Source organism: Martes martes (assembly GCF_963455335.1).
Source record: "Martes martes genome assembly, chromosome: 16".
NCBI lineage: Eukaryota > Metazoa > Chordata > Mammalia > Carnivora > Mustelidae > Martes > Martes martes.
In genome coordinates this window covers 45,311,217-45,334,500 of record NC_137904.1, presented here as the reverse complement: position 1 = coordinate 45,334,500, position 23,284 = coordinate 45,311,217, and the positions used below count along the sequence as shown (strand labels likewise).

General features: G+C 39.0%; 1 protein-coding gene across 1 annotated transcript in view; it reads left to right on the top strand.

Moving 5' to 3' along the window:
- Positions 1–527: 527 nt before the first annotated feature.
- STAT5B (signal transducer and activator of transcription 5B) overlaps positions 528–23,284 on the top strand; it is a 67,073-nt gene continuing 44,316 nt past the window's right edge. The window contains exon 1 of the mRNA XM_080827075.1: positions 528–659. The gene's annotated coding sequence lies outside the window, so the exon portion shown is untranslated. The remainder of the gene's footprint in view (positions 660–23,284) is intronic.

Sequence of the window (23,284 nt, the reverse complement as noted above, 5' to 3'; positions counted from 1 at the left end):
GGTGGGGGGTAAGCGGCAGTCCTGGCTGAAACGCCCTCCAGGGAGCAAACCCGGGATAATTATTGATGGGGCAGCTGTGGACTTCTGACCTGGGCCTGGGAGGGACAGGACCCGGAACGCTGGCCGCAGCTGGGGGTGGGTAGGGGGCGGATGGCAGGCCACGGAGGGCGGCCAATCAACGCCACCAGAACAGCCTGGCGCGAGCCCTGCTCGTGGTGGTCGAGCCGACCCAAACAAAGCAGCATGTGCTCGTGGCCCCGTGGGACCCGGCTCGAGAGCCGAGAGGGGACGCCACTCGCCCCGGCGCAGCGGCGACAAGGGGCTGCGCGCGGCGCCCGCCCCTCCCCTCCCCTCCGTGCGCGCCGGAGGGTTCCGGGTCCCTTCAGGGCTGCCGCGGACCGGGTGCGAGGCACCACGGGGCTCACGAGCGCGCGCCGGGCGGAACCAGGAAGCGGCGCGCGCCGGCGCGGGGCGCGCTCAGGTTTCGGTGCGCGAGCGGCGCGCGCGCCCCCGCGGGCCCCGGCGTGAGGAGACTCGGCGGCCGGAGCCGTCACCCCGGGCGGGGACCCTGCGCAGGCGACTACGCGCGGCGGCCCGGCCGAGGGAGGGAGCGAGCGGGCGGGCGGCGGCGGCGGCTGGCGCCTCAGGGGCCGAGCGAGGTAGGAGGTGCGGGGCGAGCCCTGGCCTCGGGGCCGGGGAGCCCGCCCGGGCGCGGCCCCCGCGTCCCGGCCGCCCAGAAGCCCGGCAGGGCCGCGCCGCCGCCATCGCTCCCCGGACCGGGAGGCGGCCGCGGTAGCTGCGCGCTGGGGGCCGGGGGTGCCGGGGGCGCCCGGGGCAAGGGCGCTGGGGGCGAGCGAGGGGCGTCGTGCCGAGGCCGTGGCGGGCGGAGGGGGTCGAGTGTAGGGACTGTGCTGGCGCGTGTGTCTGGGTGGGCGTGTGAGGGGCCCCGGCGCCGACCCCTGCCAGCGGAGGGGGGCTGCTTTCGGCCACCTCACACCTCCGGGTTGCAGTGCCGAGTAGCGCCTGGCGTCTCTTTGCTTTTCCTCCTTTTTCAAATGAGGGATCTGCGACTCCCCTGGTGGGATGAGCCCGGGGGTGCCCGGTGGGGTGGGGGGTGTTAGGCAAGCCTCAAGGAACAGTGCCTTATATGGAGTCAAGACAACAAATAAGAACGCTTCGATATGGCTTTGGGGTGCGAGATCCCACATCAGGACCTGCCAGGCCCCGGCTGGTGCGTGTGGCAGTGGGATGCAAACTGCTTTTTTTTTTTTTTTTTTTGCTAGCCGGGGATAAAGAGTAAAAAAGTGCCCCTGGGGTCGAGGGTAGATACGGAGAGTCGGAAGGCGAGTCATGGTGTCACAAAAGCAGGTCTGAGGCTAAAGGAATCTGGCAAGATGGTTAGGCTGATCAAAGAGGAAAGAACTTGTATGGAGCAAGAGGCGTCTGCAAACACTTGTAGCTAGCAGTGATGGAAAAGGCAAAGAAGAAAAACAAGCGCCAGCTTTTAGGAAGATGGGAGTAATGAAAACCGCAAGAATGTGAAAGGCAAAAGGAGATAGCGATCCTTCCCACTCCTTTTTCTTCCTGTCCCCCATGACCCTGTCAGACCTTTGATTCAGATAAACAGCACTAAAAGTGGGTCATAGAATGTTGGAGCTGGAAAGGACCCCGGGATTATGCTACATTCTCTTGTTGTACAAATGAGGAAACTGAGGCCCCAGGTAGATGGAGTAAGTGGCCTGCTCAGTTCACACAGCTGTTCAGTCGTTCTGGGACTGAAGTGTCCGTCTGAGGACTCTTAGGTCAGTGCTCTGCCCAAAGCACTGTGGAGCAGTAGATCTTTGCCTGAATACAGTTCCATTAATTGTCTCTGAATGTCCTCGGGGAATGCCCCTTGAAGGGCTAGCGTGTCACCAAATTATTAAACTGAGGTTTATGTCCTTTTCTCAGTCTTCAAATGGTGTTTATCTTCCCCTGGTATCTTAGGTTTCCAAAGTGGTTGGATAGCCGCCTGGGCCATAATAAGCTTTCAGCTGTTGCGTATATATTATCTCAAATAATTTTGTTATTGTTCAGTGAAGATAATACAACTTTGCCATTTTGCTCTGCATTGTTCAGTTATTTGTTTATATGATATTTATTTTTTTGGCTAGTAGGAGAGGATGTATTTTATTTTGTGTACCTTTCATGTTTTTCTGAGTTTATTTTGTAACACCATGAACATCAGATCGGTTCTGATAATTTCAAATGGTGGAATCCTGTTGATTGACTTTCTATCAAGGCTTTGGGTTTTTTGTTTGTTTGGTACCAATTCCCACCTCAAGGAAGATTACATTTGTTAGAATCAATAGTGTAAATGGGAGAAGGGGCTGCCGATTTTAAGAAAAATTTGCCATGTGACCAATTGTGATGTCTGTCATGTTTAATCAAAACAACACCACACCTTTGGTCAGGTAAGTGTCATCTAGTAGATTACTTGTTTTCCATAGTCTTCTGGAAGATGAAAATTTCAAGCACCTGGTTGAGACACAGGGAAGGAATGGAGAGATCTTTTTTCAAAAAAACAAAACCTCAGAAAAAAAAAAAGTTGATTTCTATCACTAGCAGTTTGGTTATTGCATAACTTGGAGCTGAACTACATAAAATCTTTGCTGTATACCTAACTCCATAAATTCTCCTGCCTTCTCCCTTGTCGTGGCCTTTTCAGCATTCATGTGTTTGGAAACAGGATATTAATATGTATTGTGTTAAGAAATTGAAGGTGGATGTATTTCTTCCATGGGTACTTCCTGATAAATATGATGGGGGGAATTGCTATCATTGTTTGGAGTGTTACAACATAAATATTTTGGTCAGTACTTCCTATTGTGCCCCAACTTCTCATTTCATCTTCATTTTCTGGCTCTCAAGTGATTTTTTTTTAAGTGTTATTTACATATATAGAAACCACATCAAGACTAGTAAAGGGTGCCATTTATTGCTCTTTTGGTACTTATGTCAAGTTTCTCAAGTTATAGTAGTAACTTAGTATTCAAATTATTTGTCATTTGTGTTAGGTTTATATTTATGAATGTGCTTGTGGTGGTTCATTTGGCTTGTTTTTGTGTAGGTAGGTGATAGAGGTAGTCTTACAAAGGGAAGATGTTATAAACAGGGAAATAACACATGGAAAATTAGATTGCAGGTTGAAGGTAGAATCTAAGGAGACTTAACTATTCTAGTGCCCTGTAAACATGTATATGTCTCAAAAGTGTTCACAGATTTCTGGACGTTCTAACTACCAGTGAGATATTTTTTTCCCCTTCTTTTAGAATGTAAATTACCATATTATTCCTACAAAAGGAAGCAAAAAAATTAATTTGTCTTGAATATTTGAAACTTATTCTTCTAAAAATTTATCTGACAATTCCAGGTTACTGAGCTCTTCAGGAGAATAATATCTCTTTACTGCATAATAAAGTGTCAGAATACTTTGGCTCTGGAACTTAATAAAAATAATGTTGAAAGTTAGCTCTAATGTATCAGTGTCCCCAATTTTGTATAGTGGTTAAAAGGAAAAATTTTTTCTTTATATCTTAGCTTTGTTAATAGAAGTGTTCTAAAATCGGAAGTATTTTTTTCCCCTGCAATGTTGGAAACACAACAGTCTTATGCTTATTTCTGGGAATAAGAAAGTCAAATTTAACAATCTAGTTTCCATTGATCAGACTGTTTTTTGTACATTTAAATCATGAGCATCACAGTGATAAAAACTTTTTTTGAAAATTGTATTCATTTTTAATTATTGTGTCCTTATTTTAAGTAGAATATTGACATTGGATCTTTTCTTGTTAATGATCCATTGTTACTGCAAAACTTAAGCCAGTTTGGAGGAGATTTTACGAATATAAACCTATGCTATTTTTACTAATCAAAGAGAGGAGTAATTTACAGGTGTTAGATTTTTAATTGGTTGAATGAGACCCTCACTTTTGGTGGTTTCAGGGTTTTAGAAGACGTTTATTACTTTTGTTAGTTTTGGTCACACCCATGACTTCCTTGGAAGGTATCTTTGAGGTTTGGTTTCCTTTTTTTTTTAATGGTAATATTGGGGTGGGGGTGCTTCCTGTTTGTATTTTCAAAATTAGGTCCACATGTTAGCTTTCTTGTAGTGTCACATTTTTATTTTAAACATATAAAGACAAGTATCAGATGCCATGTGGTTTATCTTTGTCCGTTTTACTGCTTCATGACAGCCTTAGTGAGCTCAGCCTGAATCCTCAGTTGGGAAGGCAGGGCATTCCTGAATCTTTTCCCAACTCTCTCGAAGGTATAGCAGCCTCAGACAGATTCTTAAAACAACAACAAAGGTGCAATTAACAGAAAAATGGGGCTGTTGCTATCTGTCTCTTTCCAGGTACCTAGATAATGTACAGCATTAAAACAGAGTTGAGGGGCACCTGGGTGGCTTAGTCGTTAAGCGTCTGCCTTCTGCTGGGGCCATGATCCCAGGATCCTGGGATTGAGCCTCACATTGGGATCCCTGCTCAGCGGGAAGCCTGCTTCTCCCTCTCCCACTCCCCTTGCTTGTGTTCCCTCTCTTGCTGTCTCTATGTCAAATAAATAAAAAAAATCTTTAAAATTTTTTTTTTAAAATTAAAAAAAAAGAGTTGAAATGTGTTATATGGAGCCTTGAATGTCAAAGTTTTAAAGAAGGGTTGCCTTGGACTTATATGACCTAGAACCCCACATATTAAGTAGTGACTATAGCAGTTTTTCTGATTTCACTTAAGTCATACAGAATGTCTTGAAGGATTTAAATAAGAATTTGGACACATTTAGGGTATGGCAGTAGAACTTAGGGTAAATCGCCCTCAGCTATAAAACTCTTCTTTGACTTTCCTGGATAATTTTTACCCGTTATGTCACCTTTAATATAAATATTGGAATATGAGTTATGTGGAGCCTTGAAGAGAAGTATATCCTTGGAATGAGTACATATCATCTTGTTTTCCTGGTTAAAGCCACTGGCCTTTTCCTGGTCCTCAGCTAACTTTATTCTAAGGAGTATAAAGACTAAATACACTCCTGGGCGCTTGGGTGGCTCAGTGGGTTAAGCCTCTGCCTTCCGCTCAAGTCATGATCTCAGTGTCCTGGGATCCAGACCCGCGTTGGGCTCTCTGCTCAGCAGGGAGCCTGCTTCCCCCTCTCTCTCTCTCTTTCTCTCTCTGCCTACTTGTGATCTCTCTTTGTCAAATAAATAGTCTTAAAAAAAAAAAAAAGACTAAATGCACTCTGAATTAAATTGGTATTCAAATATGTTTGCAGCTTAGGGGTACTTTATCTCTCCTAAATTTTCTTTTGGGTCACCTTAGTAAAGGCAATACTGCATTAGCATGTTGCACAGTTACGCATAATGCACTTTGTAGTTGAGCTTAATACAGAGATTTTGACCTCCCAGTTCCCCTTCCCCATTATTCGGTAAAGGAGAAGGCATATTTGTCACATACTGAATATTTTCTTTCTTAGACTTATTCATAATAATTACACCTGTTTCCCATGTATTATAATACTATTAAGATGAAAAATAGGGGCGCCTGGGTGGCTCAGTGGGTTAAAGCCTCTGTCTTCAGCTCAGGTCATGATCCTGGGGTCCTGGGATCCAGCCCGAGCCCGCATTGGACTTTCTGCTCAGCGGGGAGTCTGCCTCCTCCTCTCTCTCTGCCTGTCTCTCTGCCTACTTGTGATCTCTGTCAAATAAATAAATAAAATCTTTTTAAAAAAAGATGAAAAATACATATATTGATTGATAAGAACATTTATCTTTTGGAACCTAGCTTGCAAAATCTACTCTAACACTCACTCTCCATTTATTCTTCCATTGCTTTTGGCACTTTTTAAAAAAAAAATGTTTTCCACACTTCTATTATGAAGAGAAATATCTCCACATTCAGGGTACTGCTAGTTTTTTGAGGTGCTTGTGCTGACTCATTTTTTAAATTATACTAAGATATAGAGTATGGTTTGAGAGCAGCAATGAGATTCTCAGAAAATATGAAAACTTTCCTTTCTGACTAGTTAGAGAAAGGTTGGGGAAGACAAGGGGAAATACATCAATGAACCAATGAATTATTGTTATTTGTTGGGATTAATTTGATGACTAATATTTTCAATGCCCATCAGGCTAGTAAAGTGAATTTGGCTTTACCCTGTAATGATAATAGGCAAACCCAAGTATTTTCTAATACTGCTTGTCTTCTTCTGGTAGGGGATTTTTTTTTTTTTTTTTTTTGCGTATGGGAAATCAAGCCAAAGTTACCAGTAACAGCCACATCCACTATTTGTGTTAAAAACAACTGTTTATCACTCTGGGCTATTGCTCTGCCTACCATGAGCTCATCTGGGAAGATGTACTAGTTACCGGTATAAGAATTATGCCATCTTTCAAAAAGTGGTCAGAAAACTAGTTAAAAAGTACTTCAGGGGCACCTGGGTGGCTCAGTGGGTTAAAGCCTCTGCCTTCAGCTCAGGTCATGATCCCAGGGTCCTGGAATCAAGCCCTGCATGGGGCTCTCTGCTCAGTGGGGGGCCTGCTTCCTCCTCTCTCTGTCTGCCTCTGCCTACTTGTGATCTCTGTCTGTCAAATAAATAAATAAAATCTTTAAAAAAAAAAAAAGTACCTCAAATTATGTCCAAAACCTAAAAGTAGAAAGATAATAAAAATAACAGCTAACACTGTCCACTTACAGTGTGCTAGGCAGATGCTGTTATAAGCTCTTGCCATATTTTAACTCATGATCCTCAAAGGGGAGGGGATTATTTTCAGATGAAAGATAAAGAAATGGCCACAGAGAAGTTAAGTAACTTGTCCAAGGTCACATCGCTGGCAATAATGGAAGAACTGGATCCAGACCTAGGCCAAGCTGATTCTGGAGGCTGTGTTCCTAACCACTGCGCTGCAAAAGAGAGCAGGCAACGGCAACTTTGCAATAAGACATTTGGTTTCTTTAAGGCTTACATTTCTTAATTTGTATTCCCAAGTGGACTCTTGTTTATTTTTAATGGAAAAATGTATAAGTATTTAGAAATTTTTAGTTTATGAATGGGATGATAAGTATTTTTCCAACTAAGGGATATAATCCTGGTGGAAATATGTTAAAACAAGGAAGGTCTTAATTTTAATGAATTGCCCTTTGTTGTTTTGCCACTACCATTACCATATACATCATAGGAGAAGAGCTTTAAGCTATCTCCTTGGCCGCTCTTTATAAACAAAAGGATCACTTGCACCAGTTTAGCACATAACTTGTGTTTGTTCACTGAAAATGCAAGTATCTGGCTCATTTTATTTACAACTTTATTTTGAAGGGATTTGCAGCCCTATTCTTGTTTAGCTGAAGATTTATAGAGTTACTAATTATGATTTCTGAGATGGGGGGACTTAAGATTTTAATTTGGGGGATTTTAAGGCATCTGAAACAATTATTGTGTGTTTAGATCTATGCAAAGGCTATTAGAAACTAATTTCAGAAATTTATTCCTTTTTATACGTGATGGTCTCAGCATTTTTCCTTGGAGGTAGATTGTGATGTTAAATCTTGGAGACAAAATTCACTACCCTAAAGTGTAGTGATTTGAATTTGAGAGATCAAGTTAGGGAGGAAAGAAACTTCAATTCCCTGAGCAGAGCATATAAACTTGTTCAAATAAACAGAGGATGTTGTCTTCCAGGATTGTCAAACTGTCACCTTTGACCAGGGTTGAATTTTCTTTGAATGTTGACAGAAGTTACAATGTCAGTGGAAAAAAGCTTAATGTGAAGTATCTATCACTCAGAATTTCCTTATGTTTGTGTCAGTGAGATCCTACAATTAAAACTGTTTTTTTTTTCTTCTATGTCTGATAAGTTTTAAAAAGCCTCCAGTGGGGTTTTCCAGCTTTTAGGTGAGAGTAAATTAGAAAGTTTGTGAGAAATTATTTTGTGTTGTCTAAAATTCAGAGCCTGTAACCTGTGGCAGATCATTATGTTTTCATAAAGAATGGGACTTAATTCAACCTGCAGAAAACATTTTAAATAAGCTACATTCACAAATGCCATTGTGGCATTTATAAATAGAAACTGTTGAGCCCTTAATCTGTTAAAGTACTAAAAATTGGAATTTTTCAGCTTTATAATACAGCATTCTACAAGATAGTCATTTGTATTTTAACTGGATAAGCCATTCTCTCAGAAATAATGTTAATTCTGTGTTTTCATTTTGCCTCGTGTTTCTAAAATATTTTTGGTAATCTTTCAGTCTTGAGAAGAATAACAAACTAGAGATCTACAGAAATATACAGCTCTTTACAAAATGAAACAGTCCACCCTTTGGGTTTATGTTTTTACAATTTGTGATCTCTTTCTGGTAGAAAGCGAGGGAGAATTATAGTGAGAACTGGACGTTATAGAACCTTACTCCAAAAGGTATGGAAGGCCTAATACATAGAGATGCAATGCACATATTCCTTCTCTTTGTGTTATTGTTACTGTTTGCAATTATGTAACGATATATGGAAACCCTGAACATATCCTAAGCATATTTTAAAGATAAGTTTATTTTGTAATGAGTTTAAATATCCAGTAAAAATACTTGAGATATACATACATACACACACACACACATATATATAAAACAAAAGGTTATAGGTTAATATTATTATTATTGCTTTTAATAAAGATTTTATTTATTTATTTATTTATTTATTTATTTATTTTGAGAGAGAGAGGGTGAGCTCAAGCAAGGTGAAGAGCTTAGGGAGAGGGACAAGGAGAGCTGATCTCAGGGCTTGATCCCATGACCCCGAGGTCACCGCTGAGCTGAAACCAAGAGTTGGATATTCAACGGACTAAGCCGCCTAGGTGCCCCAGATTTTGGGTTAATAGTAATATATAAAAATATGTATACCAAAAATAAGGAAAAAAAGGGCTCCCAAAGGGAAGATGAACAGAAGAGTTACAAATGCCCAATGATCATACAAAATTATGTTCAGCTGCACTAGAAATCAAGAAATACAAACAAAAACAATGACATAATTTTTCCAATTAACAGATTTACAAAACTAAAAATATTGAAAAAATATAATGTTGTTTAGGAATGTGGGGAAACTGGCACCTTCCTATTAATTGGTCAGATGCAAACTGGTGCTTTAAAAAAAGAAAGGATTTTATTCATTTGAGAGAGAGGGACCAAGCATGAGCTGGAGAGAGGCAGAAGCAGACTTCCCCCTAGGTAGGGAGCCCAAGGAGGGGCTCAATCCCAGGACTCTGAGATCATGACCTGAGCTGAAGGCAGACATCAGGTGCCCCTAAACTGGTGCTTTTTTTGAAGGGCAGTTTGATATATGTATTGAAAGCCTTGAAAGTGTGCATACCTTTTGACCTAACAATTCTGTTTAGATGACATAACCTGAAATATATTCAAAGATTTATGTATCTGTATATAAGGATGTTCCTCATGGTATTGTTTAAAATAGCAACAAATTGGAAACAGCTTTCCTGTTCAGCATTAGAGGATTAATTAACTAAATTGAAGAGTATCTTATATAATGCAATACTATTCAGCCATTTCAGTCATGGTATAAAACAATATTTAATGACATAGGTAAAGTTTATAATATATTACTAAATGAAGAGGCACATTTGCAAAACATCACATGTAGTCATGCTTGGAAAAAGTATAGGTATTGAGAAATATTCTGGGTTATATAAAATATTCTGGGTGTGCGTGTGCATGCGTGGCTTCTAGTGTCTTCCCACAATAAATAAATAATAAATTTATAATAAATAATAAACAGAATACTTTGTAATTATAAAAGTTATTTTTAATGGATGGATAAAGAAAATATGAGAGATATATGTATAACAGAGTATTATTTAGCCATAAAAAAGAAGGAAATCTTGCCGTCTGTGACAACATGGATGAATCTAGAGAGCACTATGCTAAGTGAAGTAAGTCAGAAAAAGACAAGTGCTGTATGACCTCACTGATATTTGGAATCTTAAAAAACCGAACTAAAAAACAAAACAAAAAAACAAAACCAGATTGGTGGTTGCCAAAGACAGAGGGAAGAGGACTGTGTGAAGGTGGCCAAGAGGTACAAACTTCCAGTTATCAGATGAGTAAGTTCTGAGTATGTAATGTGTAACATGGTGACTAGAGTTAACTGTATTGTGTATTTTAAAGTTGCTACGAGAGTAGGTCTTAAGAGTTCTCCCCCACAGAGACACACATACACAAATTGTAACTATGTGAGGTGATGGATGCACTAACCAACCTTATTTTGGTAAACATTTTAAGAGAGGTATATATATATGAAATTACTATGTTATATACCTTAAGTTTATATAATGTTTTATGTCAGGTATATCTCAATAAAAAATAAAGGTGAGGGAAAGTTATTTTTAAAATGACTTTTGTGTATTGATTTAGAATGAGAAACTTGTTTTTATTTTCAGTTAGTATTTCCTTTTTACGAGCAGAAAATGAGTAGTTTGTGATGTTTGTGTTAGATATTTGGCATAGTATATTTATTTGGTATGGTTTATGACATCTTTTGTTGAAGAACTATATTAAAACCATTCTAATTATATATAACGTTTTCAGAGTTAACATAATTTGAACTTGAGGACTGAGTTATTTCCTATGCTTGTGGAATGATCTACTTTTTATGTATAAGCTGATAGTGAATTATATTTTATAAATAAAGAGATTATATTGCTTTATTTGTGTATGTGCCCTGCTAAGTTATCATTCATTTCATATTGAAGATGTGTGTTTGTTTTTTTTTTAACTTAAAAAAATTAACATATATTATTTGCTTCAGGGGTGCAGGTCTATGATTCATCAGTCTTACACAATTCACAGCACTCACCATAGCACATACCCTCCCCTTTTTTTCAACTTAAAAAAAAAAAGGTCTAGTTTATTTTAACTTCAGGTAACCCTGTGAACATTGTATTATTTCATTATATTTTGTGTATTTGCTTTTGTATTGCTCTCTCTTTTATGATAATACCTACAAAGATTGCTAGGTTTATGGATTTTTTTTCCTTGTAATTCCATTAGTCATGCTTAATGACTTCTTTAAATGTTTATTATGGTATTCATTTGGGAATATCTGGTAAAGGAAATCTCTAGCGAAAGATACTTTCTCTTGGGTATATGTCATTGCTAATACAAGAGACTTGTGTTCTGCCTTAATTAAATTCACATTAATTAGTTTCTTTGTAACTAGATTTAGTGTTCAAAAGCTTTTTCACATTTTAAGAACTTTAAAGAAGAAAAATGAAAATAAATTATAAGTTGATGTTTTAGGAGAAGTCTGGAGAACAAGTTTTAGGTCTTAGCACTTTTGCAGCAAATAAAATTACAGTCTTAAAAATACATATATAGGGGCGCCTGGGTGGCTCAGTGGGTTAAAGCCTCTGCCTTCGGCTCAGGTCATGATCTCAGGGTCCTGGAATCGAGCCCTGCATCGGGCTCTCTGCTCGGCGGGGAGCCTGCTTCCTTCCTCTCTCTCTGCCTGCCTCTCTGCCTACTTGTGATTTCTGTCTGTCAAATAAATAAATAAAATCTTAAAAAAAATACATATATGAGCCCAGCAGAAGACCTACTCACTTTATTTTATTTTATTTTATTTTTAAGATTTTATTTATTCATTTGAGAGAGAGAGAAGGAGACCTAGCACAAGCAGGGAGAGAGGCAGAGGGAAAGGGAGAGAAGCAGACTCTCCACTCTCCACTGAGCAGGGAGCTGGACATGGGGGTCCTGGGTCTATCCCAAGACCTGGAGATCATGACCTGAGCTGAAATCAGATACTTAACCAACTGAGCCACTCAGGTGCCCCAAGATTTTTTTTTTTTTTTAAGATTTTATTTATTTATTTGAGAGAGATCACAAGTAGGCAGAGAGGCCGGCAGAGAGGAGGAAGCAGGCTCCCTGCTGAGCAGAGAGCCCAATGCGGCACTCCATCCCAGGATCCTGGGATCATGACCTGAGCCAAAGGCAGAGGCTTTAACCCACTGAGCCACCCAGGCGCCCCCAAGATTTTTTTTTTTTTTAAGTAATCTCTACACACAGTGTTGGGGGTTGAACTCACAACCCCAGGTTCAAGAGTTGCATTTTCTTCCAACTGGGCCAGCCAGGTGCCTCAGGCCTACTTATTTTGTAAAAGTCAGCTTGGTAAAAATTTTCCTTAGCCTGGATTATGCCTAGTAATTTATTGTAATGGAATTTGCTGTAACAGAATATTAAGTCAGTTTTGAGGATACTAAAACATAAGAGAAATCATATGGTACTTTTTAGTGCTTTGTAAACCTAAATCCATAAGTAGTTAATTCAAATGTATAAAGATGAATAAATATTTTCATGTATTAAAACGATAAACATATTGCCCAGTATGCCTTCATAAATAAATCCTGTTGATTTTCTGGTTCTTTTTGCTTATTACTTCTTACCTTCTCTGCCTCCTGAAAATGTGATCAATCTCATTTAATCCAAAATTATATTTTCCTTTGGCTTCAGTGTGTTTATCATTGCTGATTTTCTCTCTCATCTGTTTTATCACTATGGTATTTTTATGACCAGTTAGAATAATCCCCTTTATTTATTTATTTATTAATATTTTATTTATTTGTTTGAGAGAGAGAGAATGAGCAGGGGGGACAGAGGGACAAGGAGAGCCTTGCTGAGCAGGGAGCCCAAAGTGGGTCTCCATCCCAGAAGCCTGAGATCGTGACCTGAGTGGGATGAAGTCAGATGGTCAACCTACTGAGCCACTCAGGCACCCCTCCCCTTCTTTTATGTGCCTGAATCATATTTACCAAACCATGAGATATTTTAAAAATCATATAAATTTGAGGCCTCAAATTTAAGATCATATATTTTATAACATGGCATCAGTAAATTACAGAATATATTTTTAAATTAAGATGTAGAATGATTTATGTTTTCTTAATTTAGAACTAGTTACTTGATTCTTTTCTAATCTTTACCAGATTTTGGAGAACTTGGTTATTGTCATAAAGACAAGTCTTTCCCAAGTCTGTAAATCTTAAGATTATTTCTTAAAGGAGCTCAAGCATATGTAACATTTAAAAGAGGATAAAAAAATTTACTCCTTTCAAAAGTCAACATTAGTTTTGTTTGAAACTCTTCAGTCTGCTTTTTGTTTCTTAGCTGCCAGAGGGCTTTTTGGGGTTGTGTATGTATGTGTATTTAAAAATACTTCTGAAGTGAGTAAAGAAATTTATTTCAAAATTTTCTAGTAATTGGGCTACCAATCGAGGTAAGACTTAGTAAATATTTGCTGACTGTGAATGAATGGGCTGTACAATCACGTATACTAGACAACAACTTGCCCCATTAAACTGTACTTGCCAATGAATGGGCTTGAATGAATGGGCTGTACAATCACCTATACTAGACAACAACTTGCCCCATTAAACTGTACTTGCCAATGGTTCTTAACCATTTGGGGATTAGGGGACCTTTCGAGGCTCTAATGAAACCATTGACTCTCTTCCCAGTAAAATATACATACACATAAAATTTTGCATACATTTGAAGAATTCCATGGACTCCGGTTACAAACCCCTAAAATAAACAACCAGCCCTCTCCATTAATGCAGTAGTGGAGGTGGGGTCATGTGGAGAAGAGATAAATAATCAAATTTACAAAATGTGGATTTATTTAAAAACCTCTAGCTGATCTTGTTACCTGGGGGCTCAGAAACTTATTCCCCCATGCCTGGGAACTCAATAAATATCAATCTGTCTCAACATTCTTTTTCTTTTTTTAAGATTTTATTTATTTATTTGACAGAGATCACAAGTAGGCAGAGAGGCAGGCAGAGAGAGAGAGAGAGGGAAGCAGACTCCCTGCTGAGCAGAAAGCCCGATGTGGGACTCGATCCCAGGACCCTGAGATCATGACCTGAGCCAAAGGCAGCGGCTTAACCCACTGAGCCACCCAGGCGCCCCTGTCTCAACATTCTTAAGGTCTGTATTTCATTGCATAGTCCTAGCATAATTTAGTTAACCCACTAATATCTATTAATGGTTATTTAAGTTGTTTACAGTTTTTCTCTTTTATAAACAACACTGTGGTACAGATTCTTAGGTTGACTGGGGCTTTTTTGCATTTACTGGATCATCCTCTTAATGTAAGTTCTAGAAGTAGACTTGCTGAGCAATTTGCATAGATAGTACACCCTCCAAAAAGATCACCCTAGTCAGCATGTCTACCAAGAACTTGTGTGTGATGGGGATGACATTTCCTTACATCTTCCGTAACTGAGTATTGATAACCTTTGTATCTTTGCTAGTCTCTCATATTTATATTTCTTTAATTTCTAGCAAGGTTAGATAGTGTTTCACATGTTTATTGGCCATTTTGTTTCCTCTTTGTCGTTTGCCCTTTTATATAATTAGCCTTTTTCCTATATAGCTGCTTGAGTGTTCTCAAAGATCTTTCTGTCTTATGTATTACAAGTAATTTCCTCCCATTTTTTTCCTCTTTTCTTGCCTTTCAACTTTGTGTAGTATTTTTTGCAGTACCAGTGTTAAATTTTTATGTTGTCTAATTTAATAGTCTTTTCTTCTCCAGTCTGGCTCTTAAGACGTGCTTAGAAAAACCATCTCTACCCAAAGATTATAAAATTTTCATTTGTATTTTCTTTTAGAATATTTTGTGGTTATTTTTTTGCATTAAGTTTCTCCATCCATCTGGAATCTATTTCTGTGTAAGAAGTTTGGGAATGTAGCTTTTTTTGTTTTTCTGAAAATAATACTATTTATTGATCACTCACTATGTGCCAGACATTGAGCTTAATGTTTCACATATATTTACAGTTTTAACCTAAATCAATTCCAAATGGTGAGCCAGTTATCAAAAGAAAAAAAAAATCCACCGTTTGCCACCAGCTCCCTCTTTCTCTGCTGATAAAGTACATGTTTAGTGTATATTCTAAGTCCTCATATCTGCTCAGATTCACTGCTTCTCTGTTCTGTCCCAGAGATCAGTGTGTCTCTGAATATACTCCATTGTTTTAATTATTGGACATTTTATTGGATCATTACAGTTTTTTCAGAGAATAATAGAGGTGAGAATTTTCGTGAACTGCCTCTGAAATATGCATTAGTATAGACTTTTAATCTGGCTCAAAGTGAATTTCACATTCTTTGAGCAGATGGTAGATAATCACCAGTAGTTCCATTAAAGATACACTAGATTTAGTCTTAAACATGTGTTCCTATATGGGGCGCCTGAGTGGCTCAGTGGGTTAAGCCGCTGCCTTCGGCTCGGGTCATGATCTCAGGGTCCTGGGATCGAGTCCCATATCGGGCTCTCTGCTCAGCAGGAAGCCTGCTTCCCTCCCTCTCTCTCTCTTTGCCTGCCTCTCTGCTTACTTGTGATCTCTCTCTGTCAAATAAATAAAATAAATCTTTAAAAAAAAAAAAAAAAAAAACAAACATGTGTTCCTATAGAAGTAGAAACAGAATAGTAATTTTTAAAAACAATCTGTCCACTTTCAACTCCAATAGTGTAATTTCATTCTCACATTTAAGTTAAGTATAGTAAAACTTTACTTTTAAATTTTAATTTAAAAGCTTAGGATTGCTTTCAAAATGTTCTTCTAAACAAACAGAAGGAAAGTTATGCATGTTACAGATAAGACATATATGAACTAGAAAACTACACAGGAGTTACATAGGGATATGTAAAATATTTATGTTATGGATGAGCACTGTCCAGATACAAATATAAATGCAATTATCTAGTAGCTAGCTTCATTTTTTTAATACACTGAACGTTATTGAGATGAAGACCTTCTGTTCATCAAAACCACCAAAGAATAAAAAAGCAAGCTACTGAGAAGATATTTGCAACATGTGTAATTAGTAGCTACCTTTAAAAAAGCAAAGAGAAGGGGCGCCTGGGTGGCTCAGTGGGTTAAAGCCTCTACCTTCGGCTTGGGTCATGATCTCAGGGTCCTGGGATTGAGCCCCGCGTCTGGCCCTCTGCTCAGCGGGGAGCCTGCTTCCCCCTATCTCTGCCTGCCTCTCTCTGCCTACCTGTGATCTCTGTCTGTCACATAAATAAATAAAATCTTAAAAAAAAAAAAAGAGAAACAAGTATAATCAATTTTAATAATATATTTTAACCCAATATATTCAAAATATTGTCATTTCAACATGTAACGAATATAAAAACTACTAATGAGATATTTTACATTCCTTTTTCTGTGCCAAGACTTTGAAATCTGTTTTACACCTATACCCTGTCTGAATTTGGATACAAATTTTCATCAGAGATGTATGAACTGGATAAAAAATAGATGCACAAACTGTGTTCAGATTTCATAAGACTTTCAGTTGATGAAGTAGATTCACATACCCAGGTTGTCCTAAACATACTTGAGAGTTTTCCAAGAACTAAAGCGAGCATCAATTTTTAAGTTTACATTTAAGTTTATTAAAGTAACAAACTCATGTGCTCAGTCGTATTAGCCACATTTCAAGTACCAATAACATATGTGGCTAGTGGCTGTCATATTGAACAGTGCAGTTACAGGCCTAGTTCTTAAGAAATAAAATATAGGCTGGTCTCCTACTTTTAACATCTAGTCTACAAATAAATACAAATACGGTCTCTTGTCCTCTGGGAATAGAAGCCATTGCTCTATAAGGGTGCCAAAGCTACTCTTACCTAAAGAAGATGATACCCCCAACGTTTCCCACCAGACCCCCACCCCAAAATACACATACACAGATGCACTTCCTTTGTATAAAAACAAAACAAAACAAAACAACCCGCTGCCCTGGGATGCCTGGGTGGTGCAGTCAGTTAAGTGTCCATCTCTTGGTTTCAGCTCAGGTCATGATCTCAGGGTTGTGGGGTCAAGCTCCATGCCAAGCTCTGCACTCAGTGGGGAGTCTGCTTCAGATTCTCTCTCCTCCCTCTCCTTCTGCCCTTCCCTCCTGCGTGTGCACACATTCTCTCTCTCTCTCAAGCAAATAAATCTTAAAACAAAAAAACAAAACAAAACTGCTGCACTGCGGTATGGTTGAAGCAAAGCCCTTCTCTTTTCTTAGGAATAAACTAGTCTGTGCTGTGTGGCAGCCAGGATGGAGAACAGACAGGGCTAGAGGGATTATTTGGTTACTAATGGTATTCCTGACTAGAAATTCTAGCATCTTTTCCTTCAGAAACAAAATTATAAAAGATAACTAGGTTTTGTAAGATTGTAGATCTGTTGAGGTTTGGGCGTTTAGCTAGGTATTTTTCATCTCTTTATAACTTTGTTCCTATGGGAAAATGTTCCATATTCCAAACAACACATGTGCAGATGCATTTTGGAATATGATTCCATTTGTAAAGTGACCAGGAAGAAGATATGGGGAAGATGTTGGGTGTTACCTGTTGTTCTTTATTACAGAAAGGTACAGGGGCTTGAGTATTGAACTTTGATGCATCAGTCTAAATTCTCTCTTATCACCTATATCACCTTACTTAAAATGCTGGAACTAAAATATAAAACAGCCCATTGTTTTAAGTATAACTCAACTATCAAATCACTTTTAGGTAGTTTTTTGTTATTTTGTTTTTCTTCTGTGTGTGTGTGTGTGTGTGTGTGTGTGTGTGTGTGTGTTTAAAACTAAATTTGCCTAGGAAAGAAAATCTCTTGATCTTAGCTACTATTCATTTTTATGGTATACATGAAGTTGATGCTTGGAATTTGAGATATTCTGGTTATAGATGAAACTTTTTCCTTTCAAAAGAGATATTCCCCTCTAATGTTAGTTTAGTCTTTGAAGATACCTAAGGAGGGGAGTAATGTTTAGTTCTCTGTAGATGAGGTGAGGATAACGCCAACTATGTGTGAAAGACTAGACAAATAGAGCTTCAGAAGACCAACGTGGTACAGGGATTTTGGAACCTAGGTAATACCTGAGCCCCACTTCCTGTTGTTCTTCAGGCCTTTCTGCTCTATCATTTTTTTTTTTTTGAAGATTTTATTTGTTTATTTGACAGAGAGAGAGATCACAAGTAGGCAGAGAGGCAGGCAGAGAGATAGGGGGAAGCAGCCTCCCTGCTGAGCAGAGAGCCTGATGCTCGATCCCAGGACCCTGAGATCATGACCTGAGCTGAAGGCAGAGGCTTAACCCACTGAGCCACCCAGGCGCCCCTATCATTTATTTTATTTATTTATTTTTTTTAAAAGATTTTATTTATTTATTCGACAGACAGAGATCACAAGCAGGCAGAGAAGCAGGCAGAGAGAGAGGAGGAAGCAGGCTCCCTGCGGAGCAGAGAGCCCGATGTGGGGCTCGATCCCAGGACCCTGGGATCATGACCCGAGCTGAAGGCAGAGGCTTTAACCCACTGAGCCACCCAGGCGCCCCCCTATCATTTATTTTTTAAATAGGCTCCACAGTGGGCATGGAACCCAACACAGAGTTTGAACTCATAAGCCTCAGGTCAAGACCTGAGCTGATATCAGGAGTCAGTCACTTAACTGATTGAGCCATCCGGCACCCCTCTACTTAATTTACCTTAATGGTCTTTTTAGATCTCAGATTCTAGAAGAAACCCTTGAAGAAATGGATAGTACATCTATGTTGCTTTGAATATTGGCTGACCTCTAAGCCATATTAGTTGGCCTTTTAATATTCAATACAAGCTCTGTAGCTCTTATTCCTTGGTAGGCCTTGGGAAACCCTTTATTTTACTTTGGTGCCCGAAGAAGGTTAATTATATTAATTACACACACACATACAAACACGCTTAAGACACCCTGATATAGTTTATTGAGTATAAATTATTCCTCAATAAAATTGAGGATTATTTCCATAAAGAAAAATTTCCTGGGGCTCCTGGGTGGCTTGTTGGTTAAGCGTCTGCTTTTGACTCAGGGCATGTTCTCAGGATCATGGGATTCAGCGCGCTGCTCAGTGGGGAGTCTGCTTCTCTCTCTCCCTCTGCCTCTCCCCTGCTCATGTGTGTGTACACACTCTCTATCTTTAAACTCTTTAAAAAGATTTTACTTACTTATTTGAGAGAGAACGAGAGAGCACACAGAGGGAGAGAGAGAGGGAGATGGAAAAGCAGACTCCCCGCTGAGCAGGGAGCCCAGTGTGGGACTCTGTCCCAGGACCCTGGGATCATGACCTTAGCCAAATGCAGATGCTTAACTGACTAAACCACCCAGGGATCCCAAATAAAATCTTAAAAAAAAAAAAGAAAAATTTCCTTTTTTCCAAATATAATATGACAACCTGTTTTGGAATATTAAAATATTTCCTTAAAAATGAAAATTTAAGAGCATGCACAACAATTGTTATGCTCCATGGAATCTGATTCTTTTGTTTTAAAATTCATTATATTCATTATTTTATTGAACAAAAGATGGCTGTGTTGAATTGAGAAACAGGTGGGACATTTTCAGGTATTTCAAAATATTTTTATTATACCTAGGTTTTCCTGTGATGGTACTTGCTATTTTAGTAGAATTTGACCTATATTTTATCCTGTAGGAAAAAGAAGAAATGAAGTGTTTGTTAGCCACCTACCACCTTGTTCTGCTATGCATTAATAGGTAGAAACTTGAGTCCCATTGAATTTTTAACTCTGTGCCCTGTATTTTTAGTACCTTGTAGAAATTGAATCTGCAAATCATCTTTGAAAGATAAATGATTTAATTGTATCAAGCAGGAAAACTGTCTTCCATATAGAACTGTGTATCTTGGAAAAAAGCTAGACTAATATCACACTGAAATGATCTTAACTGTGGAATCCTTGATTAGATCTGATTTGTTTTGCACGTACTATATAGCTCCTTAGAGATGATCAGATTTCAATGAGGATGAACAGATGTCCTGGTTTTATCAGAAATTGCTTTCACATTGCCATGCCTTTCACAAAAGCCAGTGTTCACCCTCTCTGTCTGATTTCATTGACGTGCTTTTAAAACTTTTTATCCAAATATTGGTTTGAATACACAGACTTTGCTCTTTACTTGTAAGATTCTCTAATAGTCAGGTGGTATCCTTACCCCTAACAGAACAAAAAGAAGAAAAAGAAGAAAATTAAAGGCAAAAATTAGAAAGTATAGCATAGTCTGTATTTATTTGAACTTTAAAGTGCTTAATAGTAGGATCTAAGTTCCATAAAATGTTTCTCTGTTTTGTTCACTGCTAAATCCTCAGTACCTAGAACAGAACCTGGCATCTAACAGATGCTCACTAAGTATTTATACAATAAATATTAACTGTTTCTGTGAGAGGGTTTATTCACTTTTGTTTAAGGTAGGCAATTACTCATCTTCATAAGCACTGGCTGGTGTTGAGGATACCTTCATTCCATTTATTTCCCTTTAATCTCAATATAGAGGGGATATCCAGAGACTGCATCAGCCTTCAGAAGGGCTGAAAGTATTGTCTTTTACTGTGGAAAATAAACCAAGACAGGGGAAAGCCAGTTCCCTTTGTTTCCTTTGCATTTTAGAGTTAGAGATGGAAGAAATGTGAGTTCACTAGGTAAGAATTGGCTCCCCCTCCCAATTAAAAAATGTGTGTATAGAATAAATGTACCATTTTAACTAGTTCAGTTCCGTTAAGTACATTTACATTTTCAGGCAACTATCAGCATCCATCTCCAGAACTTTTTCATCATCCCACACTGGAACTGTATGCATGAAACAATAACTCCCCATTCCCCTCTCCCCTAGTCCCTGACAACCACGATTCTACATTCTAGAAGCTTGACTACTATAGGTGGCTCATATAAGTGTAATCCTATAACATTTGTCCCTTTGTGTCTGGTTCTTTTTTCTTTCTTTTTTTTTTTTTTTTTAAAGATTTTATTTATTTGGCAGACAGAGATCACAAGCAGACAGAGGCAGGCAGAGAGAAAGGAGGAAGCAGGCTCCCCGCTGAGCAGAGAGCCCGATGCGGGGCTCGATCCCAGGACCCTGAGATCATGACCCGAGCTGAAGGCAGAGGCTTTAACCCGCTGAGCTACCCAGGCGCCCCTGGTTCTTTTTTCTTTTCTTTCCCCAGATTTTCTAGTTTTTGCTCTGTCCCTAGACCTAGCCAGTGATGGATACAAAATAAGTATGCAAAGACGAGTTAATTCAGCAGCTTGTTGCATACCACTAGGGGGTTATATTAAAGCTTTGAAAATGTGATTCCTAATCTTTATGTCTGTAGGCTTATCTCCTCCAAGTCCCGCTGATAAACCTGCACTGACAGTAATAGCAGAGATTAGTCTTTGTCCATGTTTCATAAAGCAAATTGTTCTCCTTTTAGCCTGATGATGAACTGGAAAATTACTAGTCCATTGTTGTAATTGTTTATACAGACACTAAGACAAACTCTACATAAGGGACAGCAACCGCAAGAGAGGAGGTTTTTTTTTTTGCTTTTTTGTTTTTTAAAGATTTTATTCATTTACTTGACAGACAGAGATCACAAGTAGGCAGAGAGGCAGGCAAAGAGAGAGGAGGAAGCAGGCTCCCCGCCGAGCAGAGAGCCCGACGCCGGCTCAATCCCAGGACCCCGGGATCATGACCCGAGCCGAAGGCAGAGGTTTTAACCCACTGATCCACCCAGGTGCCCCAAGAGAGGAGGTTTTGATTGCAGTTTCGTTAAGAAATTATGCTCATAACTTGTTTCTTTTCTATTGTCTTTGTATCTTCTTTATTCCTTCCCTTTCTTCACTTTCCTTTTTCCAGTCTATCCCTTCGTCCCTCCTTTCTTTCCTTTTCCTTCCTTCCTTTTTCGTTCTAATCTTTCTGAGTAGTTGCTACAGAGACAAGCAGACCCTATGGCCCAAATATAAATAAAGTAGTCATACCTCTCTTATCAGGCTACCCAGAAAGATAGGGAGAAAGAGAGTAAGAGAACTAAACTGAAGGACGAAATATCCCTAATTTTTTTAAAGGACAGAAACTAACTTGTTGAGAGAAAAAGGAAATATACTGTGAGATCTAATGGGTAAAGAAAGAAGGAGATAGAAAGCCTTGGAGAATGATTTGAAAAGCAACTTATGCAATTTAGATTTCAAGTAGGATCTTAATCTCTGGACTATTTTAGAGCCTCTTAAGCAGAACATTAAACATAGGACCAGTGAAGAGATGTTCTACCACTGTATTCCTTGCTCACTGACACTGGGCAGATGATTTCTGCTATCCTTGACTCCATTTTCTCAACCTGTAAAATGGAGGGTCACCATTTAACCATAGGAGTTTGGGCTGAATCCATTAGAATATGAAAGGCATTTTTTATTATTTATTTTTTTAAGATTTTATTTTTTATTTTATTTTTATTTATTTTTTTTAAGATTTTATTTTTAAGAAATCTTTATACCCAATGTGGGTCTTGAACTCATAGCCCTGAGACCAAAAGTTGTGTGCTCTACTGACTGACCCAGCCAGGTGCCCCGAAGGTGTTTTTAAATTCAATTTTTTGATGTATATAAATGCAGGTGTTACTGTGCCAGAGACAGAAGTATTGACAATGAGAAGTTACCCAAAACCAAGATCGGTTTCTATTACAAAGGTGGAAATCGTTTTCATGGAATTCAGTAACCTCAGTGTTCTGGGATTTCTGTGACTTTCAGGATGTTAGGAGAATATTCCGCTCAGTCCTTCAGCATCTCCCTTCAGCTCGGGTTATGATCCCAGAGTCCTGGGATCGAGTCCCATATCAGGCTCCCTGCTCTGTGGGAAGCCTGCTTCTCCCTCTCACAATCCTTCTGCTTGTGTTCCCTCTCTCGCTGTCTCTTTCCCTGTCAAATAAATAAATAAAATCTTTAAAAAAAATTCATAGCAAAAATGGATGTTTTTAAAAAAAAATGAAAGGATATATATTGCCATTATTGCCCTGCCCCCACTTCTAAATTTACATTGCCAGTATTTATAAGGTTTACTGGTCACAAATAGATTCTTGTATCTCCCATTCCTTGTTATAGGGCCCTCTTGCAGTTCAATATGCTTTTATTGGCACTTACTTTGGTTTTCTTTACAGCAGCAGCTGCTAATTAGTGACAGCTTTTGAGCAAGCAGCTTGTCATTTTTGGCAGGGGTAGGGGACATCCATAGCAATTCAAGACTATATTTTCACTTACTAAATTTACTTTGCTTCATGGAAAGACATCTCAAGTAAAAAATAGTCTGTAGTCAAAGGTGGCTGTATTTACTGAAATATCTTCCTGAGTTGGCATTTGGTCCCATGATTGAAGAACTCTCAGGAGATTAAAAAAT